Source organism: Cyphomyrmex costatus, unplaced genomic scaffold (genome assembly GCF_001594065.2).
Source record: "Cyphomyrmex costatus isolate MS0001 unplaced genomic scaffold, Ccosl1.0 scaffold1267, whole genome shotgun sequence".
Lineage (NCBI taxonomy): Eukaryota > Metazoa > Arthropoda > Insecta > Hymenoptera > Formicidae > Cyphomyrmex > Cyphomyrmex costatus.
In genome coordinates, this window is record NW_017275246.1 from 5250 (window position 1) to 18433 (window position 13184).

Sequence of the window (13184 nt, forward strand, 5' to 3'; positions counted from 1 at the left end):
TAGAGAGAGAGAGAGAGAGAGAGAAAGAGAGAGAGAGAGAGAGAGAGAGAGAAATAAAAGGAATTCGTAGATAATAGCAGAAATTGAAATTGTAAAAAGTTATGAAAAACTAAAATTGTATAATATTTTTATTTGATGAATAAATTTTTACATGCTAAATAAACATTTTAATTATTGCTTTTTCCACTTTTACGTTTTCTTTCTATTTTTCATTTGTATTATAGTTTCAACCGCATTTGTTTCCTCAATTTGAGAATACATATTTGGATCATTTTGAACATTTGTTTTAACTAATTTTAAACTTTTTCTTATCTCTTTTGTTTTTTCTCTTTCAACGTTATCATTTCTATTTGCCTGCTTGGTTAAGAAAAACATTCGTGTTATTAAATAAAAACGAATAATATTTTTAGTAAATTCATAATTATGTTTTTCACAGCCAAGGAAAGTTACAGGATCCTTTTCTTCGTCGATCAATTCCATTATTTCAAATAACGTATCAGCATTAATTTCTCCACATTGTGTTGCCTCTATTACTCCTTTTTCTACAGTTGAAAGCAGATGAAATAAAGCCACAGAAGGATTCATTAAATATCCTTTTTATTTGATTTGAATTAATTTATGTCTTTCTGGTATTTCACTATGTGGTTGTAAAACCAACGTTTTTAAACATTCTTCGCAAATAATACGTTTATTACTATTTATATTTTTACAAAACCTACTTCCTTTTCTTACCACATATCCAGCAATGTACGTTAGAATGTAATCAGAGGTAGTACATATATGAGAATCATGATCATTAAGAATTGACGAAGCATATGCTAAAACTTCAGTATTTGTTCCTCTATTCAGGATAGTATCTATCTGACCTATCCACTGTTCTCTTCTTTCTTTAATATCTGGTATATTTTTAATATCTAAAAGAACGTTCATTATTTCTGTGCTAGAGACATTACAGCCTTTTGGAGGTTTTACTAGAGAATACGTTGATATCAGTCTGTACATTTGTATAAATAATTGAGAGTCAGGATGATCGTTACAACCACAACAATGTCGTATCATTCCAAAAAATCTCTACAAAAGTTATAAATTATAAATTATAAATCATTATAAATTAGATATTACAAATGTTATGTACATTTTAAAACAGAAGAATTCACCTCTAAATTGTCTTGATTCAATCTAGATGTCATTAAATACTCAAATCCACATTTATAAATCAAAAATGAACAAATTTCAAGAGTAGCTTTAAGAGAAATTTTTAAACCGTAACAAGTTTGCTCAGTTATAAAACTATAATTCATTTTTTTAGCTTTTTTTCCCCATTTAACTAAAAATATTATAAAATTTTCGATATTCTGAAAAATTCAAATATAAATATTGATATAATCCTTTAAAAAAACAAATATATAAAAATCACATTTTATTTTTGTACATAATAAAACACAATATCGAAAGATTGAATCTTTCCCTTCAATTTTCAATATCATGAAAATTATTATGAAATATAGATATATGAAAACTACTTGCGTTGTTTACACTTATATGATTACCTTATACATTTCGTTACCCGGTTATAATGAATTTGTAGGAGTGCGACTATTCATGGCAGTGATTAATGCATTCACTCTTTTGCACAATTTGATTGATCCATCAGCATCATTCAAGTCATGATAAACATTTGTATCTTTGAATATTTGCATGGTAGGTGCTACACTGAAAAACTATCAAAAATAACATAAGTACATTTTATCAGTGTGTATATAGCAGGGAATGAAAAGTTACTTTTTAAAAGTAACAAGTATACAAAGTAACGATAAAAGTAACTGTAAATTTCGTTACCGTTATCAAAAAAATATAACTACGTTACCCCGTTACAGTTACCAAAATAAGAAAATAACGCAGTTACCAGTGAAGTTACCAAAAAAGTAACTTTTTTGTAACTGTAACTTCGTTACAAGTAACGAGTTACTTCCATTCCCTGGTATATAGTGTACATAGTATATGTATATTTGTATGTATGTGTGTATATAGTGTATATAGTGTAATTAGAATAAGGGCATCCAACTACATACTCGAAATGCCATTGCAACATTCATTTTCTGATAATATTTAGGTTTGATATGATATTCATCTAAATGATAACTAGATTTAAGATTAAAACCGTGAGGTTTTTCAATAGCAAGTATCGCATACCAATGTTTTAAAGAAACTACACCTTCTGGAGTCTATATGTCGCAATAAATATCAATTATGTTAATATACATGTATATATGAATAATATAAAGTTATTGGTTTCGATTATTACATTTTTACTATTATATTAAATAATTATTTTAAACTTACCCAAATTCCTGCATATCGATCAAATTGAGAAAAATAATTTCGGAGACATTTTATTAAATGTGGAAAATCAGAAATGAACCATAAGCGTCTTTCTGTATCTATACAATATGCTGTATACTAACACATTCTTCCTTTACTCCAAATATATTCCACATAGATCGATTCCATGACGCTCCATCTGATATTATAGTGTCTACTTTAAGTCCAGATTGTTCTGTTAGAATAATACACTCCATAATAATTTTGTGCAAGATTGATGCACTTGTGTTACCAACACTCAAAAAGCAAGCCAAACATTGAATCCATTTTCCTTTAAACTTTAAAGGGCTGAAACATGAGAACTAATGCATGGTCTCCTTTTTTTCTTTTGTTCTTCCGAAGTGTATTGACCTAAATTAACAAAGTCTTCAACTTTTAGGTTCTTGCGATTAAAATATAACGTTTTTGATAATTTCATTTCATCCAGCAATAAAGCACCTATAAAATTAATTTTGGCAATTTAAATATATGATTTTATTATAAAATAATATATAAAAATTACGTTTCTTGTGCAACTATTCAATTCAGAAAAAATTAATATAATAGAATTAATAGAATTATTAATTGTAATTTTGTAAACGAAATGGATATGTACATATACCTCGCACATCATTTGGTTCCATGTTTGCAGTTTTCTTTTTCAGTATTTCAAATGTGTTCATTTGAAAATCGTAACAACCTTTGATAATCTTGATATAACGATTTAATGTTTCAATTGAAGGTAGTATTAGGATATTATGAGTTCTCAAATGATTGTACGTTTTTGTACTTTTAATCCGGAGCAAAATACATTCATACACCCATTTGTTTGAATATCTCATGCCCTTTATATTTTTTAATTTTGCTGCTGCAAAACAAGCTTTAACAGCTAATTGTTGATTTAGAGGTAATTTTGAAATAGCCTCATCTATTACTTTTTCGTCACATTGAGAACATTTATTTTTTAAATAGGTTATCTTCTCGTATAATTTTTTAATCTTGAACATTATTTTAAATTAAAAGATTAATTCCAATATATGTATATATGTATATAAATAATTTGGATTTTAAAAAAAAGATGCAATATGTACTTTCTCTCGAAGCCTCTTTTCTCGACGTTTACAATATAACCCTTTCATTTTTTTCTTAATTTTTGAATTGGTGTTAAATTATATGATTTTCTTAATAACATCTTTCTACTTTTTGTACAATACATGTTAAACATCTCAATATCTGTCCTACTATGTACTTACTTTTAATTACAAAACCTCGACATTTTGCAACTCTGGAAAGGAAATTAATATATTTTATTCAAAGAGAGAGTACATTTTATTTTACTTATATTATATTGTAATTAAACAAGAAAACTTTCACAAACCTATTTTCATCATTAACCCTTTCACAAGGAAATATAGTTTGTAATTTCTTTAAAATTTGTTCAATTTCTGATATATAATGAATCATTTTAATAGCAAAAGAAATTTCTTTATCTCCAATAAATACCTATTTTATATTAAGAACATTTTAATAAATTAGGTTTAAATGTACTGTCATTTATATTATAACATATATTGTTATTTTAATTATATTTACCTTCACTTCCATATTTGTTGTAATTATGATACGTCTTAAAATATATGATAAATCGTCTGACCAACATATCCACATCATAAAGGTATCACTAATATTTGTAAATCAATAATGTGTTGAAACCTTAATATTTTTTGCAATATTTATATCTTCATCAGAAAACTTCTGAACATTTTCTTTTAATGGTGTAAAAGATCCATTTTCTATTTGTAATGTCTCATTTAACATTAATGACATAGGAGCAATTGATTCATTTGCTAAATTTAAAACTGTTTCTGAAGTTTCACATTCAGTTGCAAATTTTTCATGAGGTATAACGTCATCACTATGTCTATCGTTATGTTCTATCTGTTTAAAATATGGTATCTTTTTTACAGGAAAAATCGAAGGAACGGCTCCTTCTCTTAATTTTGGGTTTTTTCTAGTCACATAAATGACTGTTCCATCTGTTTGCACAAATGCATCCTCTTTAATAATATCTTCTGATTTAAAATGTAATTCACAAATTCTGCTATTCTCTTTTATTTTTATATTTTTAGTAGACATAATATTATACCAAGAAATAAACTTATTCTATAAAAGAAATTAAAGTTTTCTTTTTAAGTAAAATATATGTGAAATGTATAATGTTAAAAATATATAATATTAAAATCAAATGTTAAATATATATTAAATATATACGAAAAATGTGGAATAAAAAGACTATTTCTTAAAATAAGAATACTTACTACACCAGGTGTAAACAAGCTTTTTTTGAGAAATCCTTTTTTGTTTCCCCTGGAGTTACATCCTTCCACGCAACAAGACATATTGCAACGGCAATATTTTTCACAAATCGTGAACCACTCTTTAAAGAAAGCATAAAGCAACTATCATATACCAGTTCATCTAAGAAAATTTTCTTCCTAAATGAACCTAAAAACATATGACTAATAAATTGTAATAATTATAAATATATACAGTAAACGATCACTACGCGTACATATAATGATATCGAAAGTCGACTAAAAAAAAATATAAAACAAAATAAGTATACTTTTCCATTAATGACACTTCCCACAGCAATACATTTATCAGCTTCCTTTCCATCTAAACTGATCTCCGTTTTAACCTCATGATTTACGATTTTTTTCAAATCTGAGGATAAATCTAAACAATAAAAGCGTTACATTTTCATTTTGTAGAATACTAAAATTAAATTAAATATGAGAAATATTTATTTTCGGTCGAAGTGGATGTTAGTGCTTAAATACATATTTCTATGTGAATTAATGTATACATACATTACATTCTGATTGGATAATCTAATTACGCGCGCCTCTTTGAAATATCTTTTTCGGTCTTAAAACGCATTCATAATCAGGATCAGAATAGTAATATATCACTTATTAAATTGTACAAGTAATTTAATAATTTTTTGATACTAATAAGCATCTTCAATAAGAATATTTATAATCAGATGTTAAAGAAAATCTTAAATCTGCATATCATCCGGATTCGAACTTTGTTCGAGGTAATATCTTTCGCAATAAATTATTCACAAATTTAAGATTTTCTTTAACATCTGATTGTGAATATTCTTATTAAAGATGCTTATTATTTTATTAGTATCTACATATATTTAGTATAATATATACACTGCGCAACGAAATTAATGCAACACTTGTTTACCCTGCAAAAATAGACAAATTTCAAAATAGAATAACTTCGTCAAAAATCATCGTATCGAGATATTTAAAATGCTTTTTTAAATTTCTCGAAACGATGATTTTTGACGAAGTTATTCTATCTTGAAGTTTGCCTATTTTTGCAGAGTAAACAGGTATTGCGTTAATTATAGTACAATATATATATATAATATATATACAAAAGCGATTGAAAGAAACTCTCGGGACACCCTATGTGTGTCTGTATGTATACACACACACACACACATAATGCTATACTAATAATATATACAGGGTGTCCCGCAACTACCGCATTTAATCTTAATAGTAGGGGAGGCCGAGAGGCTAAATGTGGATTTACTCGAGCGTCGTGGGGACCTATTGGATTGTGAAGATTAGATGCTAAAAAGAAAAAAAGATTATGATGTATGTCGTTTCAGTGGTGGGGGGAGCGTGTACAGGCTTTCAGAAATGTAAAAAAAAACAGTGACAATGAAATACACTCGAGCGTGTCAGATATTAATAGTATAAGCGACCCATGTGTTTCTAATAACGGATAAATATTAATCTGACGGTTTGCGTGGTGGGGTTATCTGTAGAAAGGGGTCAAAAAAAGGGGGAAAAAAATTTTCATAGGGGATGTTAATTGGACCCTAAACAAGCTCCTATTCAAAAAACTGACGATTTGGACGCGACCGACAGTCATGGCCGATTTTTGAAAATGCAAAAAAAAAAATCGTGACCTTGAAATACTCGAGCACGTCAGATTAAGATACAGAGGGTTCAGTTTGATGTCCTGGACGTGTTGATCCACAATCTGACGATTATGTGGAGGGATTTCATTAATCTGTCGGTTTGAAAATTTTTTTTTCCATAAATCTTGTACAGACTGTACTTATGTTCGAAATCCAAAAAATGCGAACATGTTTTCGATGTATTTTTGCCTCCTGATTATGAATATGACAACAGATATTGGCGCTCGGCCATATCGTCGCCGCTATTTTGAAAAAACATCCTAAAAACTTGATTTTTTAAACATTTTTCTGCATTTATTTTGAAAGATACAAATGTGCAGAAAAAATGGTTGAACAAAAAATGCAGAGCCACACGGAAAAAATGAAATGCTTGAATCTACTATTCAAATAATAAGATAATGTTCCAACGAACTTTTGTAGTTGATTTTACTATCCAAATAGTAGCTTCAACAAAGTAGATAGTGCAGCTTACTATGTTAATAGTAAAACCAACTAAAAAACGTTCGTTGGCGCATATCTTACTATTTAGATGGTAGATTCAACAATTTCGTTTTTTCCGTGCAGGAAATTCTGGGAAGATGCATGTATATACAAATTATATACACCGTTCTCATATTTGTGGTTGAAACCATATACATTAAGAACAAGTTAAAATAACCGATACATAAGTAACCTAGAAGTCCCTTAGTCTTCATCGTCAGTGGTAAATTCATCATCTAAGTGTGGGAAAGGAAGAGACGCGCGGAGCGGGAAGTACACAGTTCTCAGCCGCTGCGCGCACCGCACTTTATTAATGATTTTGGCCACTTCGGCTTGTGTAAATCGTCAGATTATATTATTCCCGTGATCCTTGATTAATTTCCTTCAAAATAAAAAAAAATTTAACCGCGCTCGAGAAAATCCATGTCACGTTTTTTTTTTGCAACTTTGTGACTCTCCCATTTCCTTACGTCACGCTGAAATCGTCAGATTATTGAAATGTACACTTTTCTACATGTAATTAACACACCATACCTTAATCTGACGCGCTCGAGTTTTTCGAACGATCGATTTTTTTTTACTAATCTGACGGGCTCCCCTGGACCCCAGGCTCTATATAGAGGTTTAATATTTGGTGGGGGTACTTATTAGGGTGCAAGCTTTCCCCCTTTATGTTATTCTGATGCGCTCGAGTAAATCCCAAAATCCCCGTTTGGCCTCCCCTACTATTATATTTGATAAAATTGTTAAATCTTGAAGTGTTTCAGTATCACATTCTTTTTCAGCTTCAGTCTGCTGAGTAGAGTTCGTTGTTGACATTTCAGAAAAATCTTCGCAATCCAAGTTATTCTCCTCATCTTGTTTTTCATTGAAAACATATCTATCGATAATGTTATTTATTGTTAAATTCCTGGTTTGAATATCATCTGCTTTTAGGATGTCAACTTTTACACCTAGTATAGGAATTATATGAAATGCGTCCTGTTTAGCATGATGGAGTATATCTATAATTCTAGAGTAACTCGGGAGCGTGCAGTTTTTGTCCAAACTAACTGTAGGAGGTAATATGTTTTTATCTTTGTTAGAATAAACAAAAGTAATTCTCATCCAGTTAATTCAATTTAATTACCCTTCACTATGAATTTAGTTTCTAAAAGAACTTGACAACGGACTTATTTATTTTTTGAGCATCGTTGTTGCTCTTGAAGTTTTGCTGTCTACTTTTCCGTTATCGTTTGATTTGTTTAGAGCGTTCATGTAAGGCCTTACAATTTAGTTGAATTAATTAATTTAGCGTGAGCTTGACATAAGAAAGATTTAAAGGAATGCGTTATCATTTCTTAAAGGAATTAGAATAAATAATTTAGTACATCTTATAAAGGTAAATGATATTGATGTTAACTTTTCTATTACTAATAATAATTGTACGACTGTTCTTTATTCTCGATTATATATTTACTGATTAAAATTAATCTATAAATAAAATATTACGTGTATGTTATTTCTCTGAATATAAAATATAGAATACATAAACAAATTTTCAACAATCTTGAACTTCATATGATGACAAATAATTGAAGAATTAAAGGACTCTTTTTTATAAACAATAATTAATACGTTGAAAATGGCGAATAAGAGTCAATCTAAATCTGATAATATATTCTAATATTCTATTGCGAAGAATATCACGTAATGTTTGGCGTTTCGTCCCGGCTTCCACTACTGGACTCATCAGTAAGGTATTGTAGTGGAAGCCTACCTTAGACGCCGGTGTAAGTTATTAAATCGAGATTCTATATAAAGAGATATACGCGTGTCTCAGCACTTGCGAGAATTTGCGAATATCGATAGACCTCTGATGGCGGGTCGACGTAGTAATATTCTTCGCAATATTTATCCAAAGTGAGAAATAACGTTCTATTAATATATGTAGTCCCCCCAAATTGCGCGCCGAACAATTGTCGGTCTTGCAACGCAAATCTAATAATCTGATTTTTAAATGTCCCCTCTTCTTAATTGTTGCGCGCCGAAAGATTTTCGGTCTTGCAACGCAACTCTAATAATCTGAAATATCCCCCCTCCTAAATATTTGCGCGCCGAAGGATTTTCGGTCTTGAAACGCAATTAATCTAGAAACTGTAAATTTTTACTTAATGAACAGAATTGCAATGTATTATCCGCGTTATTACAGCCTGCGGTTTGAAAACAAATAATTGAAGAATTAAAGGACTCTTTTTTATAAACAATAATTAATAACGTTGAAAATGGCGAATAAGAGTCAATCTAAATCTGATAATATATTCTAATCTCTTCATATGATGAATTTAAATGTCTAGTGCGTGGGAAGGTAATGTTTTCTCCTTCAGAATTGAAGTCCATGACAGAAATATCAGCTTGCAATTGTATTCGTTGCATTCTGTAAATTGCATCTAAAAGATTACAATTAACAACAGTAGAGCATGTTGTATTTGTCGATCTTAAATTCCGAAAAAAAAACTCACATTGTTGACTGCCATACTGCCAAGGTAAAAAAAATTGTAACGAATTCATTTCAATACATCGGAAGATTGCATTTAATAAGCCGTGAGCGTTTAATTCGATACATAGATATGCATTTGTTGTGATGCAATTATTTATCAACGAATACTCACTCGGATACAGAATTTAACCAAGCTCGTCACAGCCGTAGAAAAAATACACTATGCCAAATAAATTCTATCTTCAACGGTTAATGACGTAGACAAATAAGAGTTGATTACGTAAAACATTATTTTCAAATAGACTCGGGTACCTTCACTTCCTGGAACATGTTCCTCTAACAAACTCCAAATTTTCGGATCACAAATTTTGACAACTGACCCAAAGTTCATTTTATCTTCAGATGACAAGTCACTTTGGGTTAAAAGATGTTTATCTTTTGAAACTGTATAAGTATTTGCAAATGTTCAGAAGAAATTATAAAGTTTCCTAAAGGCATTACTATAGAAGGTTTTAACAGTCTTGATTTGAGTTTTCCGCCAATATGAACTGTATCTTGAGTACAAATAAATTCGGGGCATACATTTGCGTGGAATTCGGGAATTTTAAAACTGTCGCTAATGATTTGAAAGTTCGCAGTTTGAATACCTAGATTAGTGTTGATACGCATAGCTTTCATTAATCGCGAATCACCATCAGAAGAAACACCAACAAATAACTGTTATTCCGTAACTTTTTAGTTTGGCTATCATATACTTCCAACGATTCATAACATGTTCATCACGAAAGGACCCCGCACGTTTCTTATGGGAAAGTACTTTCGGTCAAAATGGCTGAAAATTTAGTATGTTGTAGTTTATGATGTCCTGATCAAAAGTCTCAATGGGCACGTGGTCCTGGAATCAACAAGTTCTGAGATATTGGAGTTCAAAGGGCGATATCGGCTTCATATCGATTATTATGAAAAGTAACATATTGCTACGTTGCCTTCTAATATACAGTATAAATATTTTATTGGTATATAAAAAAAACATGTTTTTATTGTCTAGAATATATATTTATTATCTTCACGGTATGTTAATTAGTTGTACGATAACAAGCGTAGTGATTAATTGGGTATTGTGATGCGTGTGTAAACTTTTACCGCAGCACCTATAAAGCCTCGGTGGCCTAAGAAAACTATTTTCTTTCCCTTACATGAGTATTTGTGTTTGCAGAAAATGGTTAATAGATTGTGAATACCATGTTATATATGTAAAACAGCTCTAATGCCTCGAAATATGGTGAAACTATATGGTGATGATAATGCAGGTAGGCAGGAAATAATTATGTCCAGACGAATTGATGCTGGGAGACCGCCTCTTGACATAACACCACTAACTCGGATTGCAATTTTTCGATCGCACGAGAACTACAGCACTGGAAAATAATCCTTTATGCTTAAATCTAAATGTTTTAAAATAAACTTCATCCCATTCTTGTATGATTTGCAATACAGTTCATGATGTACACAGACTTTCTTTAGATTGTCGAAAAAATATTTTTTAGTGGTGTTATGTCAAGAAGTGGTCTCCCAGCATCAATTCGTCTGGACATAATTATTTCCTGCTGTTGGAGTCAGTTAAAATAAGTCTGTTCGTATTTCGCGATTTATGTAACGAAGGTGATTCTCTTATGTTTTCTTTTGATCTTTTGTCTTGGTGTGCTTGCTACTGTTTTTATTCATTCCTAATATGTACTTCTTCCTGTTCGGATGTCTTAACGGTTTTGTGTTAAACTAAATAAAATACTTAAATTACACTCTTTGATTGACTAGTGATCAAAAATCCCAACACCTGCCTACCTGCATTATCATCACCATAATATAGTTTGACCATATTTCGAGGCATTAGAGCTGTTTCACATATACAACATGGTATTCGCAATCTATTAACCATTTTCTGCAAACACAAATACTCGTATAAGGGAAAGAAAATGGTTTTCTTAGGCCACCGAGGCTTTACAGGTGCTGCGGTAAAAGTTTACACACGCATCACAATACCCAATTAATCACTACGATTTACGCTGAAGTTATAACATCGATGTTATGAAAGTGGCCAATCACAGTCATTCCATTCTTCAGAGGAATAGCTATGATTGGCCAGTTTCATAACATCGATGTTAAAACTTTGGCGTAAAGCGTTCCGTGTAAACGTAGTAATAGACGATTGGGCGCACGCATAAGGGTACGTTTCCACTGAGCACGTCACGACGTCACGCGTCGCGTCGTCCACCGTGTCACGACGCGACGCGAAAAAGAGAAGTTTATAATATTATAATAAAATTGTATTGATTTTATTTCGTTGCAATAACACAATATAGATTAATATAGATTATAATATAGACAATATAGATTATAATATAAAATAATAATACTACATATATCAGTGAAAACATTTATATATTCATTTATATAAGTATGAATAAGCCACTAAACCTAATTAAAATTATTTCTATATTTTCTATTAAATGTTATTTATTAATTGATATATTTCTAATATATTTATTTATTTGATATTCGATATTTTCGATATTCTTGAGCCGAGAATATTGATCTTGGAAAAGTAATATTGTCTCGTATCGAAATTTATTAAATCAATATTGTCTTGATATCGTCTTGATTTCGAGACAAGACAAGACAAGAATCTTGATATCTCGAATATTGCGTGCATCACTAATTATCTGTATTTGTAGAGTGTGTCATTATATGCCGTTTAAAATTAGAGAGAATCCATCGCATTTTGGAGCGTCTTCTTTCAGCGATTTTAGTAATGGTTGTCATGCTGGAAAATACTGGACATATAATTTTTGCCTCGTATGTTACATCGACATTTTTATTTCGTTTCATTGAAACGTTGACTACTGTATCTTTTAAAAGTAATAGACGATCGGATTTGTCAAATTCGAGATAGAATCTTTTATTATTTTTCATCATTGCTGTAATTAGTCGTTGTAACTTCTTTTTCTGTATTTCTGTATCAATTTCGGTGGGATGATTGTGTGCTTGTTGAATAGAAGATCCAATGTCTTCGCAAAAATTTATAGGTTTATCTTTGATATATTCAACTAACTGTTGAAGTAACAGTTTGTCTCCAATTACAAATTTAAATTTCTGTGGGTTTTTGTAATATATTCCATAATAATTTTTCAAATCTTCATTTTTGTCAATTAATGAAAGCATCGATGTTTGAGCAAATTTTTCTAATTCAGAAATGACATCCTCAGAAATTTGTCGAAATGAAATCGAGTTATCAAGATTGCAAAATTAAAAAATGTTTTTTATGTAATTTGGGACGTAAACTCCCAATTGATTTTGAATTTTAGTCCAGAAATGCGAGCGAAATTTTTCTTCTTTTCTACATTTGGAATAGAATTACCTTCTTTGTCTGGATTAAACATGATACTTATTTAGAAGATTTAATTAGTATCGGGTTTTACACCTGAAACCGAAAAAGTTATTTAGGCTATAAATTAATATATTTATTCATATCATTCTTTGCTTTATTGTGAAAAATGGAATAATATACCTAGCAAACATAGATATATAACACAGATATATGAAATTATATGTATGTGTTTACTGGTAGAAAAGACTCAATTGCAGTATATTAATGTTATTTCTTTAGTTTTTTTTATTTGTATTCGTGAAATGTAAAAGAGAGCCTTATTAATTGTATAATTACACTTCAAAAACTTTCTCGGTAATTTTCTTATTTGAACTATATGAATAAAATAAAGGTACGTTCTGATGGGTGCCTTCCAACAAGCGACACAGATGACACGGTGTGACACTGTGTATCAGTATGTCCTTGTT